Source organism: Suricata suricatta, chromosome 1 (assembly GCF_006229205.1).
Source record: "Suricata suricatta isolate VVHF042 chromosome 1, meerkat_22Aug2017_6uvM2_HiC, whole genome shotgun sequence".
Lineage (NCBI taxonomy): Eukaryota > Metazoa > Chordata > Mammalia > Carnivora > Herpestidae > Suricata > Suricata suricatta.
Genome location: NC_043700.1, coordinates 21,519,926 through 21,537,268, shown reverse-complemented (window position 1 = coordinate 21,537,268; position 17,343 = coordinate 21,519,926).

The window sequence follows — 17,343 nt, the reverse complement described above, 5'->3', positions numbered from 1 at the left end:
CACTGTAGCTTCAGCCATCCTACAAAGGTGCCCTGCTCATGTAGAACCTTGGGACATTCCAGCTGTACACCCCCTTCAGCCATACATGTCCTGCCAGGATGCCCACTGTGTGAAGAGCCCTGGGTCCCTCAGCCCACACCAGCAGCAGCTCCACCCAGCCAAAAAAAAAAGTCATCAAGCACACAAAGTCTATCTAGGGAATGACCATACACAAGCCCATTTCCTCAGGTTTAGGAGAAGTAGCTGTTCTGTCTAATCCATGGAAACATCCACAGAAAGTCACATAGTAATGGAAAGCACCCACGCTGAAGAGTGAAAAGACAAAAGAATTTTTAAAATGAGGATAGGATAAGGGATCCCTTGGATAATAACAATTGAACAAACATTATCATTATATTGGTTCCAGAAAAAGAATAGAGAGAAAGGGACAGAAAACTTATTTGAAGAAATAATAATTGAAAACTTCCCTAATGTAGGGAAGGAAATAGACCTCCAGGTTCAAGAAGCACTAAGTTCCAAAAAACATGAACGCAAGAAGGTCCACATCATGACACATAATAATTAAAATCTCAAAAGTCAAAAATAAAGAGAAAAATTTTAAAGCAGCAAAAGAGAAACAAAAGATTACATATGAGGGAAGTTCCGCAGGCCAGAAAGAAGTGGAATGATATATTCAAAATCCTGAAAATAAAAGCCTACAACCAAAGACACTCTATACAGCAAGATTATCAGTGTGTATTGAGGGAGAAATTAAAGGTTTCACGGGCAAACAAAATTAAAGGAGTCTAGGGGCGCCTGGGTGGCTCAGTTGGTTAAGCCTCCGACTTCGGCTCAGGTCAGATCTTACATTCGTGGGTTCGAGTCCCGCATCAGGCTCTGTGCTGACAGCTAGCTCAGAGCCTGGAGCCTGCTTCCAGTTCTGTGTCTTTCTCTCTCTGCCCCTCCCCCTCTCATGCTCTGTCTCTCTCTGTATCAAAAATAAATAAAACATTTAAAAAAATTAAAAAAAATTAAAGGAGTCTATTCCCACTAAACCAGTCTTACAGGAAAAGTTAAAAGTGCTTCTTTAAGTGGAAAGGAAATGGCCATAATTGGACATAAAATATGTTTGAATGAAAAGATAAAAAGTATGACAGCATATACATAAAATGTGGAGGAAGGAGCTTTAAAAAGTTTTTTAGAGTGCGTTTGAACTTAAATGGCCAACAACTTAATATAGACTTTCATCATTAGGATGTTATATGTGATTCTCATAATAGACACAAACTCAAAACATATAATAAATACACACAAAAAAATAAATAAAGAGAAAGCCAACCATAACACTACAAAAACTCATCAATCACAAAAAAGAGAGCAAGAAAAAAATAAAGGAACAGAGAAGAACTGTAAAAACAACCAGAAAACAATTAACAAAATGACAATAAGACATACCTATCAACAATTACTTTAAATATAAATGGCCTAAATGCTCCAATCAGAAGACATATGTGGCAAAATGGATTAAAAAAAACAAGACCCATTTCTATGCTTCCTGCAAGAGGGGCACCCAGGTGGTTCAGTCAGTTAAGCATCCGACTTGGGCTTAGATCATGATCTCACAGTTTGTGGATTCGAGCCTCATGTTGGGCTCTGTGTTGACAGCTCAGAGCCTGGAGCCTACCTCAGATTCTGTGTGTGTGTGTGTGTGTGTGTGTGTGTGTGTGTGTGTGTGTCTGACCCTCCTCTGCTCATGCTGTCCCTCTCTCTCTCTCTCTCTCTCTCTCTCTCTCTCTCTCTCTCAAAAATAAATAATTAAAAAATAATTTTTTAAAATTTCTATGCTGCCTACAAGAGACTCACCTCAGACCTAAAAATGCACACAAACTGGAACTAAAGGGATGGAAATACATTTATCATGCAAATGAAATAAAAAGAAAAAAGAAAAGTCAGGGTACAATACTTGTATCAGATGAAATACACTTTAAAACAAAGACTGGAAGAAGAAACAAAGAAGAGCATTACATAATGATAAAGGTATCAATCGAACAAGAAGTGATAACAATATAAGTATCTATGCACCAAACATGGAAGCACCAAATACATAAAGCAAACAATATGGTTATAAAGATAGAAATTGGTGGTAATACAATAAGTGTAGGGGATGTTTATACCCCACTTACATCAATGCATAGATTATCCAGGCAGAAAATCAGTAAGGAAATGATATCTTTGAATGACACTTTGGACTAGATGGACCTAACACATACATAGAAATAGATAGATGATATAGATATAGATACAAGTATAAAACATTCCATCTAAAAAGAGCAGAATACACATTATTTACAAGTGCACATGGAGCATTCTCTAGAACACATCACCTGTTAGGCCAGAAAACAAGTCTCAATTAATTTAAGATGATTGATATCATAGATGGATCTTTTCTGATCACAGCAGTATGAAACTAGAAATCAATCACAGGAAAGATACTGGAAAAAATGCAAACACATGGAGTCTAGAAAACCCATAAACAACCAGTGGGTCAATGAAAAATATCAAAGAAGATATCAAAATATACATGAATACAAATGAAAAAGAAAACACAACAGTCCAAAATTTTGGGGGCTCCTCAAAAACAATTCTAAGAGGGAAATGAATAGTGATATAAACATATCTCAAGGAAGAAGAAAAAGTTCAAATAAACAATCTAACCTTACACAGGAAGGAACTGGAAAAGGAAGAACAAATAAAGGCCAGAGTGAGTAGAGGAGGAAAAAAATAACGATCAGAGCAGAAAATAAGTGACATAGAGACTAAAAAGCAATAGAAATAAAACAATAAATCAAAATCTGGTTCTTTGAAAAAAGAAAATTGATAAGCGCTTAGCTGAACTCATCAGGAAAAAAAAGAAACCCAAATAAATAAATAAAATTAGAAATGAAAGAGAGGTAACAGCTAACACCATAGAAATACAAAGGATTATAAGAGAATATTATGAAAAATTATATTCTGACAAATTGGACAATCTCAAAAATTGGATAAGTTCCTAGAAACATACAGTCTTCCAAAGCTGAATCAGAAGAAATAGAATATCAAACCGACCAATAAATAAACTAGTAAAAAATGAATCAGTAACCAAAAAATACCAAAAAGTGAAAGTCCACAACAAAATAGATTCACAGGTGAATTCTACAAACATTAAGAAAGTTAATACCTATTCTCCGCTAACTATTTCAAAACATAGAATAGGAAAGAAGGCTTCCAAATTCATTCTGGGACACCAACATAACCAGACAAAGACACTACAAACGAAGAAAAATACAAGCTTCCATCCCCAATGAACATAGATACAAATATCCTCAGCAAAATATTAGCACACCACATTCAGCAATATACTAAAAGGATCATTTCCCATGATAAGTGGGATTTATTCCAGGATGCAAGAATAGTTTAATATTCACAAACCAATCAACATGATACACCACATTAAAATAAATGAAGGATGAAAATATGCAGGAAAAAGCACTCGACAAAATCTAACATCTATGATAAAAATTGTCAACAAACTGTTACTATTTGCAGATGACATGATACTTTACATAGAAAGACCTAAAGACTCCATGAAAACACTAAAATGAATTCAGTAAAGTGGTAGGATACAAAATTAATACCTCCAAACTGGGAGCTTTTCTATACACTAATAATGAATTAGCAGAAAGAGAAATTGAAGAAATAATCCAATTTACAACTGTACCAAATAGAATAAAATACTGAAGAATAAATTTAATAAAGGAGATGAAAGGCCTCTATTCTAAAAACTACAAAACATTGATGAAAGAATTTGAAGATGACACAATAAATGAAAAGTTATTTCATCCTCATAGATTGGAAAAATTAATATTGTTAAACTTCCATACCCAAAGCAATCTACAGATTCAATCCAATCCTTATGAAAATACCAATAGCATATTTCACAGGACTAGAACAAATAATCCTAAAATCCGTGTGGAGCTACAAACAACCCTGAATAACAAAAGCAATCTTGATAAAGAAGAACAAAGCTGGAGCCATCCCCATTCCAGATTTCAAGATATACTACAAAGCTATAGTAATCAAAGCAATACGGCACTGTACAAAAACAGACACATCGACCAATGGAAAAGAATAGAAATCTCAGAAATAAGCCCATGCTTATATGGTCAGTTAACTTATGATGAAGGACACAAGAATACACGTGAGGAAAAGACAGTCTCTTCAATGAACGTTGCTGAGAAAATGGGAGAGTTACATGCAAAAAAGGAAAGTGGACCACTTTCTAACACCATACCCCAAAAAAACCTCAAATGGATTCAAGACCTACATGTAAGACCTAAAAAAATTAAAATCCTAGAAGAGAACATAGGCAGTAATTCCTCTGACACCAGCCATAGCAACATATTTTTGGACATGTCTTCTCCAGCAAGGAAACTAAAGCAAAATTAAACTATTGGGACTGCACCAAAATAAAAAGTTTTTGAATAGCAAAGGAAACCATAAAAAAAAAAGAAAGGGAACCTACATGGAAGAAGATATTTGCAATGATATATAGAATAAAAGGTTCCTATCTAAATATGTACAAAACTTATACAATAGAACACCAAAAAAAAAAAAAAATTAAAATGTGAGCAAAAGAACTGAACAGACAGTTTTCCGAAGAAGACATACAGATGTCCAACAGACACAGGTAAAGACATTCAATATCATTAATTATCAAGGAAATGCAAATCACACCTATCATATTGGCTATTATCAAAAAGGCAAAAAATAACAACTGTTCATGAGGATGTGTACTGTTGGTTTGAATTCCAGCTGGTGCAACCACTGTGGAAAATAGAAATAAAATAGAAAATAAAATAGAAAATAAAAATAGAAAATAAAAATAGAATAACCAAATGATCAGCAATTCCACTGCTGAGTATTTACCCACCAAAATAAAACACTAATTTGAAAAGATAATTCATTCTCATGTTTATTGCAGCATTATTTACAATAGGTAAGATGTGGAAACAACCTAAGTGGTCATCAATAGAGGAAGAGGTAAGAAAAATATGGTATATGTACAACAGAATATTAACACAGCCATACCAAAGGATGAGATCTTGCCATTTGCAACAATATGGATGGATCTAGAGGGAATTATGCTAAGTGACATAAGTCAGACTGAGAAAGACAAATAACATGATTTCACTTTTATCTGGATTCTAAAAAACAAAACAAATGAATAAAAAACCAAAAAGCAGAATCAGACCTATAAATACGGAGGATAAACTGATTACTGCCAGACAGGTGGGAGGATGCACAAAAGGGAAGTGGGAGATACAGGCTTCCAGTTATGAAATGATAAGTCACATGAATAAAAAGCACAGTATAGGGAATATAGTCAATGACATTATAATAGCGTTGTATGGTGACAGATGGTAGCCACACTTGTGGCGAGTTTAGCATAACATATAAGAAGTTAAGTCACTGTACACCTGCAGCTAATGTAACATTTTATGTTAACCACACCCAATAAAAATTTTTAAGAAAGTTATTTAATAATTTGAATAATCTCCATAGACACAAAATCTATTTTGAAAAATTAACGACATCATTTTCTGAGAAAGTATTCAGTAATGATACTAAAAGGGAACTTCCTCTACTTGACAGAAAGCATCCAAAAAAATTACAACTAATATCAAACTTAATAGTAAAATCCTGAATGCTTTCCCCTAAGTTTAGAGAGAAAACAAGAATGTCCACTCCTACCACTTCTATTAAACATCATACTCAAATATCTGTCCAATGTAATAAAGCAAGAAGAAGGCATAAAGGCATCCAAATTGAAAAGGGAGAAATAGGAGGTCCTGGGTGGCTCAGTCGAGTGCTTTACTTCAGCCCAGGTCACTATCTAGTGTGTGGTGGGTTCAAGCCCTGGGCCAGGCTCTGTGCTGACAGCTCAGAGCCTGGAGCCTGCTTCAGATTCTGTCTCCTCTCTCTGCCCCTTCCTGGCTTGCACTCTGTGTGTGTGTGTCTCTCTCTCCCTCAAAAATGAATAAACATCAAAAAAATTTTTTAAAGAAAAGGGACAAGTAAAATATCATTTTTGGTAGATGATATGATCATCTATGTTGAAAATATGATGAAATATACAAAATAGCTGTTAAAACTAAAAAGTGAGGTTAGGATGGTTGTGGAAATGAAAATCAGTATATATTACATTATGAGTAATAATGTAATGAATAATTAGAAAAAGTCCATTTAAAATGTTTATAAAAATTTAAAAGACAATATCACCAGTTATGATAGCATCAAAATATGAAAATTTATAGATAAATATGACAAAATGTGCAAGACTTGTACTCTGAAAACTACCCCCCAAAACTTAGAAAAATTAAGGTCTAAATGGATGGGGATATATGCTCTTCTTAATTAAAATAAATTAGAAGACTCAATTTTGTTAAGATGTCATATGTTCCTAAACTTTGGTATAGATTTAATGCAATCCCCATCAAAACGCCAGAAGTCATTTTGCAGAAATTGACAAACTAAGACTAAAGTTAATATGGAAATGCAAAGAACCTAGAAGATCTAAAACAACTTTGAAAGTTGGAACATTTTTCACTATGTGATTTAAAGGCTTATTATAAAGCTGCAATAGTTGAGACTGTGAGATATTTGTGAAAATATACAGAAATAGATCAATGAAACAGGAAAAGATTCCAGAAAGAGACTCACAAATGTATGGTCAATTGATTTTTGGCAAAGGTGCAAAAGGCAATTTAATTTATAAAGGAAATTCTGCTCAACAAATGGTGATGCAAACATTGGACCTTACACAAAAAAATAAACTTCAATTTATACCTTATGCCACACATAAAAGTTAATTCAAAATAGATCATAGTTCTATGTGCAAAAACTATGAAACTTCTAGAAGAGAACAATACAGAAAATCTTTTTGACCTGTGTAGAGCAACACTTTTTTTAAATAGAACATCAAACTATGACCTGTAAAAAATGAGTAAGTTGGATTTTATCAAAACTGTTAACTTTTTTAAACTTTAAGTTTTTTTAATTTTATTTATTTTGAGAGAGAGAGTGTGTGTGAGCTTGGGAAGAGCAGAAAAAAAGGAAGAGAGAGAGAATCCCAAGGAGGCTCCACACTGTCAGTGGGGAACAGGATGCAGGGTTCAACCTCACGAACCATGAGATCATGACCTGGGCAGAAATCAAGAGTCAGACGCGTAACTGCCTGAGATCAGGAGTCAGACACTTGAGGCGCCTGGGTGGGCTCAGTTGGTTAAGCATTTGGCTTCTGGCTTCTGCTCAGGTTCATGGGTTCGAGCCCCGCATCGGGCGCTGTGCTGACAGCTCAGAGCCTGGAGCCTGCTTCAGATTCTGTGTCTCCCTCTCTCTCTCTCACCCTCCCCTGCTCATGCTGTCTCTCTCTGTCTCTCAAAAATAAGTTTAAAAAAAAAACATTTTAAAAATTGTTATAAAAAAAAGAGTCATACACTTAACCGAATGAGCCACTCAGGATCCCCAAGAATTTTTTAAATAAATGACAGTATTAAGGGAATGAAAAGATAAACTGCAGACTGGGATATGACCAGAACATTATTTCCAAAATAGACACATAACTCTGATAATTTTAGAAGAAAACAAAGTCCAGGAAAACATGGGCAAAGGTTTTTAACAGATCCTCATCAAAGATGGACATGTATTGCAAGTAAGTACAAAAAAGATATTCAACATCATTAATCATTAGTGAAATTCAAATTAAAACCACAAAGAAATATTATGATAAAAGGGATAGGACAGGAAGAAGAGATTTGGGGCTCAAACTCATGAACTGCGAGATCATAATGAGCCACAGTCAGACACTTAACCGATTGAGCCACCCAGGTGCCCCACAATTGCATTATTTTAGCAAAGTGATTTTTGTACTGTTTAATCCTTTAAGTAAGTATGTGTATTAGTTTGTTGAAAAGAAAATGGAAATCCTTTTTTCTATACAAAGCAAACAATATAAGAAAACATAAGATGATGATGATGATTATAATTATAATTATTATTATTTTGAGAGAGAGACAGCACTAGCAAGCATGAGCAGGGAAGAGGCCAAGAGAAAGAGAATCTTAAGCAGGTTTCACACTCTGCACAGATACCATAAACCTGGGATCATGACCTGAGCTGAAATCAAGAGTCGGATGCTCAGCAAACTGAGCCATCAGGTGCCCAAGATTGGTAATTTTTATATCATGTTACAAATATTCAAGTCCCAATGTTTTCAAAATTATTTCTCCACCTACCATCACTTATATTCTAATTTATTTTAATATATGCTTATGGTTAAATCTCTCTATTGTAGCTCTTGAACCACGCCTGAAATCTTTAATGGGTCTCTACTGTTTACCAAAGTACGTTCACACTAGAGTTTGCTGCATGGTAGGTGGGCTATTGATTTAGGAAAAGACAGTGTCCACACTCCTGCTATAAATTCTGGATTTATGAGGCTTGAAGCACAGATTACAACAGAGCAAAGTAGTTGCACAGAGCAGGGAATGATGGAATTCTTTTTAGAATATGTCTTTCCACGGTAGATGATATGATCATCTGTGCAGAGAGTCTTTGGTCCCTAGAAGGATACAAATCTGTCTGTAACTTTTTAGAGTTGAGAAAAATGCTGGCATCTCACTACTCAATAGCTTAGATCACCTTTCTAAAATATAGAACAGAGTTTATAGTCATCAGGAACTCCTGGATCTTGAACCAGATTCATGATCAAGAAGATCCCATCCTCCAGAGATTAAGTGACAGCTACATAATATTTAGTATTGAAATGTATCAAAACAAATATAAAAAGAAGAAAAGATGGAAGGGAGGGTCACAGATAATTAAGGCCCTAAAATGTGAAACATGAACAATGATGTCAAGACTTTTGGAAGGCAATTCTTCATGGATCATATGTGAGTCTCTTTTTTTTATGGGCAAAAATAGGCAGGTTAGCTCCAGACTCATTTCAAAAATGCTTGTATTTTTGAATACACAGCTTTGAAAGAGAGAGACTGTGTCTTTCATTAGGGTCAAGGGCAGATTTGCATCTTGACCAGAATATTGAAGGTAATTTAGCTTTCTGGGGCAAAGGACAGTAGGTTTGCTAGCAGCCCAGTATTAGACTGGTGGTTTCTTAACCTCCAGTTTCCTCAGCTGTGTGCACAGTACCCACCTGAGGTATTCTGTTTTGTTGCCCTTTTGGGATCTCAGGGCAAGGAGAACTTATGCAAACATTAAGCTCATACTGCCCACTGTGCAGGAGGAATAAAGTCCTTGTCTCTGATCCAGGAGCGTTGTGTCTTTCGCTAGCATAAGAAACTGTGGTAGGCCAATTTGTTAGCTTACAAGTACAGTAAAATCTTAGACCCTTCCCAGTTCTTGACAAAGATATACAGCACATTTCTATTGACCTTGCAGAAGACTGCAACCCAGGAGCCTTACGAAGAATTCTTGCTTAAAAAGAAAGTGTTCAGCAATATGAATAGACCTTGAGAGAAGCAATAAATATCCTATGAGAGGCCCATTTCAATCTAAACATCAGTGGATAGACTAGGGAGAAGAAGAAATCATTGTAATTTTTATTTTTTTCAAACAGCTCTCTTAAGTGAGATGCAATGGAAAATAAAATGATGATAATAAACAGCTAGATTGAATGCTCACATCATCCAGGTACTATACTGAGTTCTTTGTGTTTATTATTTAATTTGGTCCTCACAACATCACTTTGAAGAAGATAATTTTAATATGTCACTTTATAGACAAGGAGACTAAAGCATACATAGATTAGAAAATCTTCCCCAGACTACATAACAAACAAACAAAGACATGAGTAAATGTTGAGGAATACTAAAGAAAAACTACTGAGATGATTCTTCACGGTCTAGATACAAAAGTGAGTGAGACTTCTGGCTTTCACTTAGGATGTAGAAAGCTGGAAAGAACATTGCTCCCACTATTACCACCACAAAACCAATAAAAGTCTAGATAACAGAAAAGTCACAAGCTTTCCTGAGCCCATCCAAACTTGAGATTGTAGGGCAACCACACAATCTGAATTATAAGGGAGGACAAGCTGTCTACGTAGAGACAGAAAGCAAGAACTTACTTCCTGGGGCAGAGGCTGCTTTTCATCAGTAAAACTTTGGTTAAAACTCCTAACAAATTGCCAAAAGTCACATGTGAAATAATGAGGGAATGCAGAACTTGTGAGAATTGCAGACATGGGGCATGTGCCTCTGCTCACAGGCTCATCTCAACAGATCTCACGAAATGCTCACAAAGACAAACATACAAGAAATGGTTACAAGATTAGAGTCTCTAAAAGTCTCACTCAGGAGGCAGTACTAAGGGGGGCAACACCAGCTATCAGAGAAAAAGCAGGTAAGCGTGATGCTCTCTCTGGGTTTCATGCCTTATACGGCCGGAAGAAGGTGAAGAAACCATGTCCTTCTTAAAGCACTGTTGAACACCCATTGCAGATGGGAGAAAGGAACAGGAAAAAACTCTCTATTCCTGGGAAGAGACAGGAGCCTATCCTGGACTCAGATCTACAAATCAGATAAGGGCTAGTTCACAGAGAAGGCCCTCTGAGTGTTAGGTACATGGTGCCTACCTAAGACCGGGGTTTAATCAGAATGACAGAGAAGATGTCTTCCTATTTTCTCACACTAGGCTAAAAAGTGTTGGCTAATAATATTAATCTATTGCTGGGAAAGGAACAGCATCATAAAGAGAAATTCTCTCTCAAGTACAGTACAAAACTAAGATGTATGAAACATCAAAAAAATTTTCTATAAAAAGACAAACAAATAGTGGTATCAACAAAAATGGTGGAATAAAGGTTTCCAGAAATTCTCCTCTCCATAAAACTAACAATAAAATTGGAAAAATTTGTCAGTACCAATTTCTTCAAAATTATATGGGTTAACCAAAGGTTTATAGGATGCTAGCTAGGAATATTAAATTTAAAAAATAGAGTTGATTCTGGATAAGAACAGAAATCTTCATGGTACTTTAAATAGCCCTAGTTCATCTCCTGCTCTATAACCCATTGGTAACCTAGAAAAAGAACATTCAGTTCTGAAGCTCTTTCAAAAATCCATTCTCAAAGAGTTATTATATAACAAATCACAAAGAAATTAAAGTGATTCATTGGAAAATATCTATTTAAGAGAAAAGAAGGTAGTAATGGGGAATTGAAGAATGAAAAAATATATAGAAAAATATCAAAAAGCCAGACATATCTCCTACCTTACCAGTAATTACACTAAATGTAACTGTATTAAACTCCCAAATTAAAAGTCAGAAGTTGACAGAATGGATTTTTAAAACTTACTCAACTAGAAAATCTCTTTAAATTCAAAGACACCAATGGTGAAAGTAAAATGATAAGAAAAGATACACCATGCACACACACAGTAACTAAAAGGATGCTAGGGTATCTATTTTAACATCAGATAAAATAGAACTTAAGACAAACTTTATTACTACAAAGAAAGAGGATACTCCAGAATGAAAATATTACATATAACAAAGAATATGTAATAATTCTAAGAATATATACACCTAACAACCAAGCCCCCAAATGACATAGAACTGAAGGAAGAAATACACAATTCAGCAATATAGTTGGAGACTTTAACACCTCAATTTCAATAATTAAAAAAATGTTAGCAATGAAGGCAAAAGAAGATTAATATGGACCCTGTACCTCATATTACATATAAAAGTTAACTGAAAATTAATCAAAGACCTAAATCAAAAATAAAACTCTTAGAATAAACAAAATTTAAATGGCAACAATGTTCAATAAAGCAGTAATCTCTTAGATAGGACAGCAGAAGCACAAGTTACCAAATGAACTTCACCAAAATTCAAAGCTCTTTGTTATTGTTATTTCAAAGGATGCTGTCAAGAAAGTGAAAAGGCAACTACACAGCGGGAGAAAACATGTGCAAATCATATGTCTGATAGGATCCAGCATTCAGAATACATAAATAAGTCTTACATCTCAACAATAAAAAGAAAAAGAACCTAATTTTAAGAACTTGACAAAGTTCTTGACAAAGAGCTTGAATAGACCTTTCCCCAAAGATGCAAAAATGCCCAATAACACAAAAAGTTTCTTAATATCACTAGTCATTAGAGAAACAGAAATCAAAACTATAATGAGATACCAACTGACACCTAGTAGAATAGCAAAAATAGTAGTAATAATAATAATTAATAAAACAAAAAATGAAAATAGCTTTATGCAACCATGTAGATTAATTGGAATTCTCATACTTTGCTGGTGGGATTGTGAATTGATATAGTTTCTGTTGATGACATTTTGTAGTTCTTTAAAAAGTTAAATGTAGAGTTACTGTATGACCCAACATTTCTACCCTTAGGTATATAACCAAGATAGTTGCAAATATATGTTAACACAAAACTCGTCCCTGTTGCACTTACTGTGGTGAACATAACATAGTGTATTGAATGGTTAAATTACTATGTTGTGGACCTGAAGCTAATATGGCATTTTATGTGAACTCTAGTTTGTCTAAGGAAGATAATAAATGCTTAATAAATCCCTGCTATATGCCCAGCACTGAGCTACATGCTTTCAGGAAAGTTTTTTTTTTTAATTCCAGAATAGTTAATATACAGCATTACATCAGTTTCAGGTGTACAATATAATGATTCAACAATTCTGTACATTAACTCAGTGCTAATCATGATAAGTGTACTGTTCATCCCCTTCCCCTATTTCACCCATCTTCCCACCCATCCCCCTCTGATAACCATGAATTTATTGTTTATATTTAAGAGTCTGTCTTTTGGTCTGTCTCTTTTTTCTTTGTTTGTTTTTTCTTTTTTTTAATTTTTTTAACATTTATTTATTTTTGAGAGAGAGAGACACACACAGAGCATGAGCAGGGGAGGATCAGAGAGAGGGAGGGAGACACAGAATCAGAAGCAGGCTCCAGGCTCTGAGCTGTCAGCACAGAGCCTGACTCAGGGCTCGAACCCACTGACCTGAGCTGAAGTCAGCCACTTAACTGACTGAGCCACCCAGGTGCCCCTGTTTTTTGTTTTAAATTCCACATATGAGTGAAATCATATGGTATTTGTATTTCTCAGTTTGACATTTCACTTAGCATTTATATTCTCTATATCCATCTATGTTGTTGCAAATGGCAAGATTTCATTATTTTTTTTCATTCCATTGTATATGTATACCATATCTTCTCTATCTATTCATCTATCCATAGACACTCAGCTGCTTCTTTAATTTGGCGACTGCAAATAATACAACTATACTTAATTTTTTTAATTACAAATAAATACTTACACATGCATATTCAAGAGAGCATTATTTATACTAGTTAAAGAGTGGAAACAACCCAAATATCCACCAACTGATACACAAAATGCTGTCTATCCAAACACTGGAACATTTTTCAGCTGTAAAGGGAATAAAATTCCGATATATGCTATAAGTTGAATGAATCTTAAAAACACAAAAAGTCGCATATCCTATGATTCCACTTATATGAAAGATCCAGAATAGGCAAATCTGTGGAGACAGAGAGCAGACTGGTTGTTGCCGGGGCCGGGGGGAAGAAAGAATGGAGAGTGACTGCTGACCGGTGCCGGCTTGTTTGGGGATGATGAAAATATGCTGTAATCAGGCAGCAGTGATGGTTGTACAACCTAGTGAGTAAACTGAAAGCCGCTGAATTCTACACATTGGAAGTGTGAGTTTTTTGGTATGAGAATTTTATCTCAGTAAAAAGATGTGATGGTGAGGCACTTGCCAACTAACAGTCTCGGGAAGCTGATACCTGTTAGAGCAAAGGGAGGGAACTGTTCGTGGAACCTGGACAGACTTGTCGCCAAGAGAGACAGATCGTGTACCGTGAACAGTGGAACTAAGTAGAAGATTGCAGCCACTGCCTAAATGCTTCCCATCAAGGAGAAAAGAGGGATAAATATGTCTCTCTCCTCGCACTCTCTGATTTTCTCCATTGCTTTTCATTTGCCAAACTCAATTAGGAGGCTGAAAGCAGAAGAGGATCCACTTATACGGACTTTGGAGGCCAGGCTCAGGCCACAAATCAGGGAAAAGGGGATGAAAAGTGGCTCTGGGGAAACACAAAAATATTATTCAGCATATCCGTTTCTCTCTACATCACCTTCTGTACCACTTTTCACCACTTCTTTAGCCTAAGTTTCACTAAGAATGCTTATTACTTACATTCTATTCTAGGTGACTTCCGGGGAATGATGGCAGAGTAGGAGGAGCCTAAGCTCACCTTGTCCCATGGATACACCTAGATATCACCCATATCAGTGTATATAAGCCAGAAAATGACCCAGAGCCCCATCGGGAACCGAACAGAACAGACTCTCCATAGCTAAATGTGGAGAAGAGGCCACACTGAAGAAGAAAGCAAGGGCAGAGAGGCAGTCGGGAGCTAAATGGACCCACAGGACTGCTGCCAGGAAGGAGGGATGCAGCAAGCATAGAGAGAGGAAAAAAATAAACTCTCACACCAGGCACTCCAGACAGGTGGAACTCACACAGGGAAGATGAATTCCCATAACATTTGACTCTGAAAACCAAAGGGGCTGAATTCCAGGAGTTCTTATAATCAGCAGGGCTTAACACCTGGAACTTTAAAAATCAGCTGGCTCAGCTGTGAGGGAGTTGGAGGGCGATAGAAAACTGAATTCCTGCCCTTAAAGAGACAGCACAACACACAACTCTGAAATACAGCATAGAAGCAGCGGTTTGAAAAATGCCCGCGGTGTATGGGAAGGAGATTTTTTTTTTTTTAACTAATCTCAGCGCATGCACTGGAGGAGCAGGGATCACTGGGGGAACTTCTCTAGGAACAAAGAAGCTGACACACAGGCATCAGTTCCCTCTCCTCGTCTCCCAGTCTAGATACACAGGACTCCTGCAGGAACAAGTGTGGCTGCTAACACTCACTACCTAACTTGCTGACAGCAGGCTTGTAACCCTTGTTCTTCTGCAGAAACCCCTCCTCCAGCTAGGCCTTGGTTCCAGGTCTTCTTCCACAGAGGCTTGAGCAAACTTTCTAACTCCACCCACCCCAGCCTCACCCACTTCTGCAAATCCACCCCCTTCAATGTGGCATGCCTTGGTCCTGGCAGCTTCAGGTCCCCTTCCATTGCAGATCCAGTGAATCCTGCTGTCTCGGTGCCCCCCATCATGTTCTCCTGTGGACTGTCTCCTCTAATTTGCAATGGCCAGAGCCCCCCTAAAGTAGTGCCAAACACCTGGCAATATGCAAACAGCCCTAAGAGGGGCCACCACCACTCCAAAGTGACTCTTGCCCTGGGGAAAGGGGAAAGTAATCACATACACCAGTCCAACTGGCCCCAGCAAGGGGCTGGGGCATTTAGGCTGACTGCAGGCCCTAACCATCAATGGAAGCTTCTCAGGGGACAACCCAGGGAAAGCACCTGTGGTTTCATGACACTGCATCTCTAGCAGATTCCTGGTCTGACCCTGCATCCCTAGCAGATTCCTGGTCTGGCCCAGCTCAAGCCCACAGTCACCCCAGAATGGCCCACTAACAACACAGGGACCAAATACTGCCCACAACAGGCAAAAAGAGTCACCACAGACAACTGTACTAAAGGCCAAAGCAGCTCAGCCACAATAGCAGGATACACACAACACACATAGGAGAAACCTCGGAAGAAGTAGGTTCTGGTGAACAGGGGACATTGTAGTGTGGGACACCACAGGACCACTTATTCAAAGCCACTACTTTTTTTTTAATATTTATTTTTTTTTAAGAGGGAGAAGCAGAATGCAACAAAGAATCTGAAGCAGGCTCCAGGCTCTGTGCTGACAGCTCAGAGCTTGAAATCACAGATCACGAGATCATGATCTGAGCCAAGTTGAATGCTTAATCAACTGAGTCATTTAGACACCCCAAAGTCCCTACTTCTAAGAGCAAAATATGTAGCTGTTTTCCTAACACAGAGAAACAGACTCAGAAAATTAGAGAAGATGAGGATATAAAAGAATATGTCCCAAAAGAAAGAAGAACACGAAATCAGAGCAAGAGAACTAAATGATATGGAGATAAGTAATATGGCTGATAGAGGATTTAAAGTAAGAATCAAAAGGTACTCACTGGACTTGAGAAGAGTGCAGGACCTCAGCGAGACCCTTAAAAAGGCGAGAGAAAATATTAAAAAGGACAATCAGAAATGAACTCAATAACTGAAATTAAAAATACACTATAAGGAATAAATAGTAGACTAGAGTAAGCAGAAGAACAGATCAGCAACTTGGAGGACAAAGTATTGGGGAACAATCAAGTTGAACAGATAAAAAAAATAATAAAAAATAAATAAAAATAGACTTAAGGAACTCAGCAACACCATAAAGAGTAAAAGCGTTTGCATCATAAGGTATCTCAGAAGGAAAAGAGAGAGAAAAGGGTGAAAAAAGTTTATTTGAAGAAATAATAGCTAAAAAGTTCCCTGATCTGGGGAGGGAACAAATATCCACGTATGAGAGGCACAGAGATCCCCCAACAAAATCAACCCAAAGAGGCCCAAAGGAAGAGACAGTAGTTAAAATGGCAAGAAATGGTGATAAATATAGAATTTTATTTATTTTTTTAGGGTAATTTTCTTTTTTTTTTCAGTTTAAATATTTTATTTTATTTGTTTTTCCCTTAAAAACATGAGACTTTATTTTAAGAATAAACTTTGTATATTTTTTCTTTTTTTTTCCCCAAAATAAACTTAGATTGTATTGCAGTTTCACTTAACAGTATATAAAATGCTGTGTTATGACAGGTATCAACTATCCATTAGATACTGAATCAATTTTTCTTAAGCACTACTAACTGCTTGCTTTTCTTGAAGCTAGATCATTCTGAAAGTTTCCTATTAGACCTATGAGTGCAAACATATGGTATCTGTCCTTCTCTGCCTGACTTATTTCGCTTAGCATGACACCCTCAAGGTCCATCCACTTTCCTACAAATGGCCATATTTCATTCTTCCTCATTGCCATGTAGTACTCCATTGTGTATATATACCACATCTTCTTGATCCATTCATCAGGTGATGGGCATAGACTTTTTCCATGATTTGGCTATTGTTGACATTGCTGCTATGAACATTGGGGTACATGTGCTCCTATGCATCAGCACTTCTGTACCCCTTGGGTAAATCCCTAGCAGGGCTATTGCTGGGTCATAAGGGAGTTCTATGGATAGTTTTTTGAGGAACCTCCACACTGTTTTC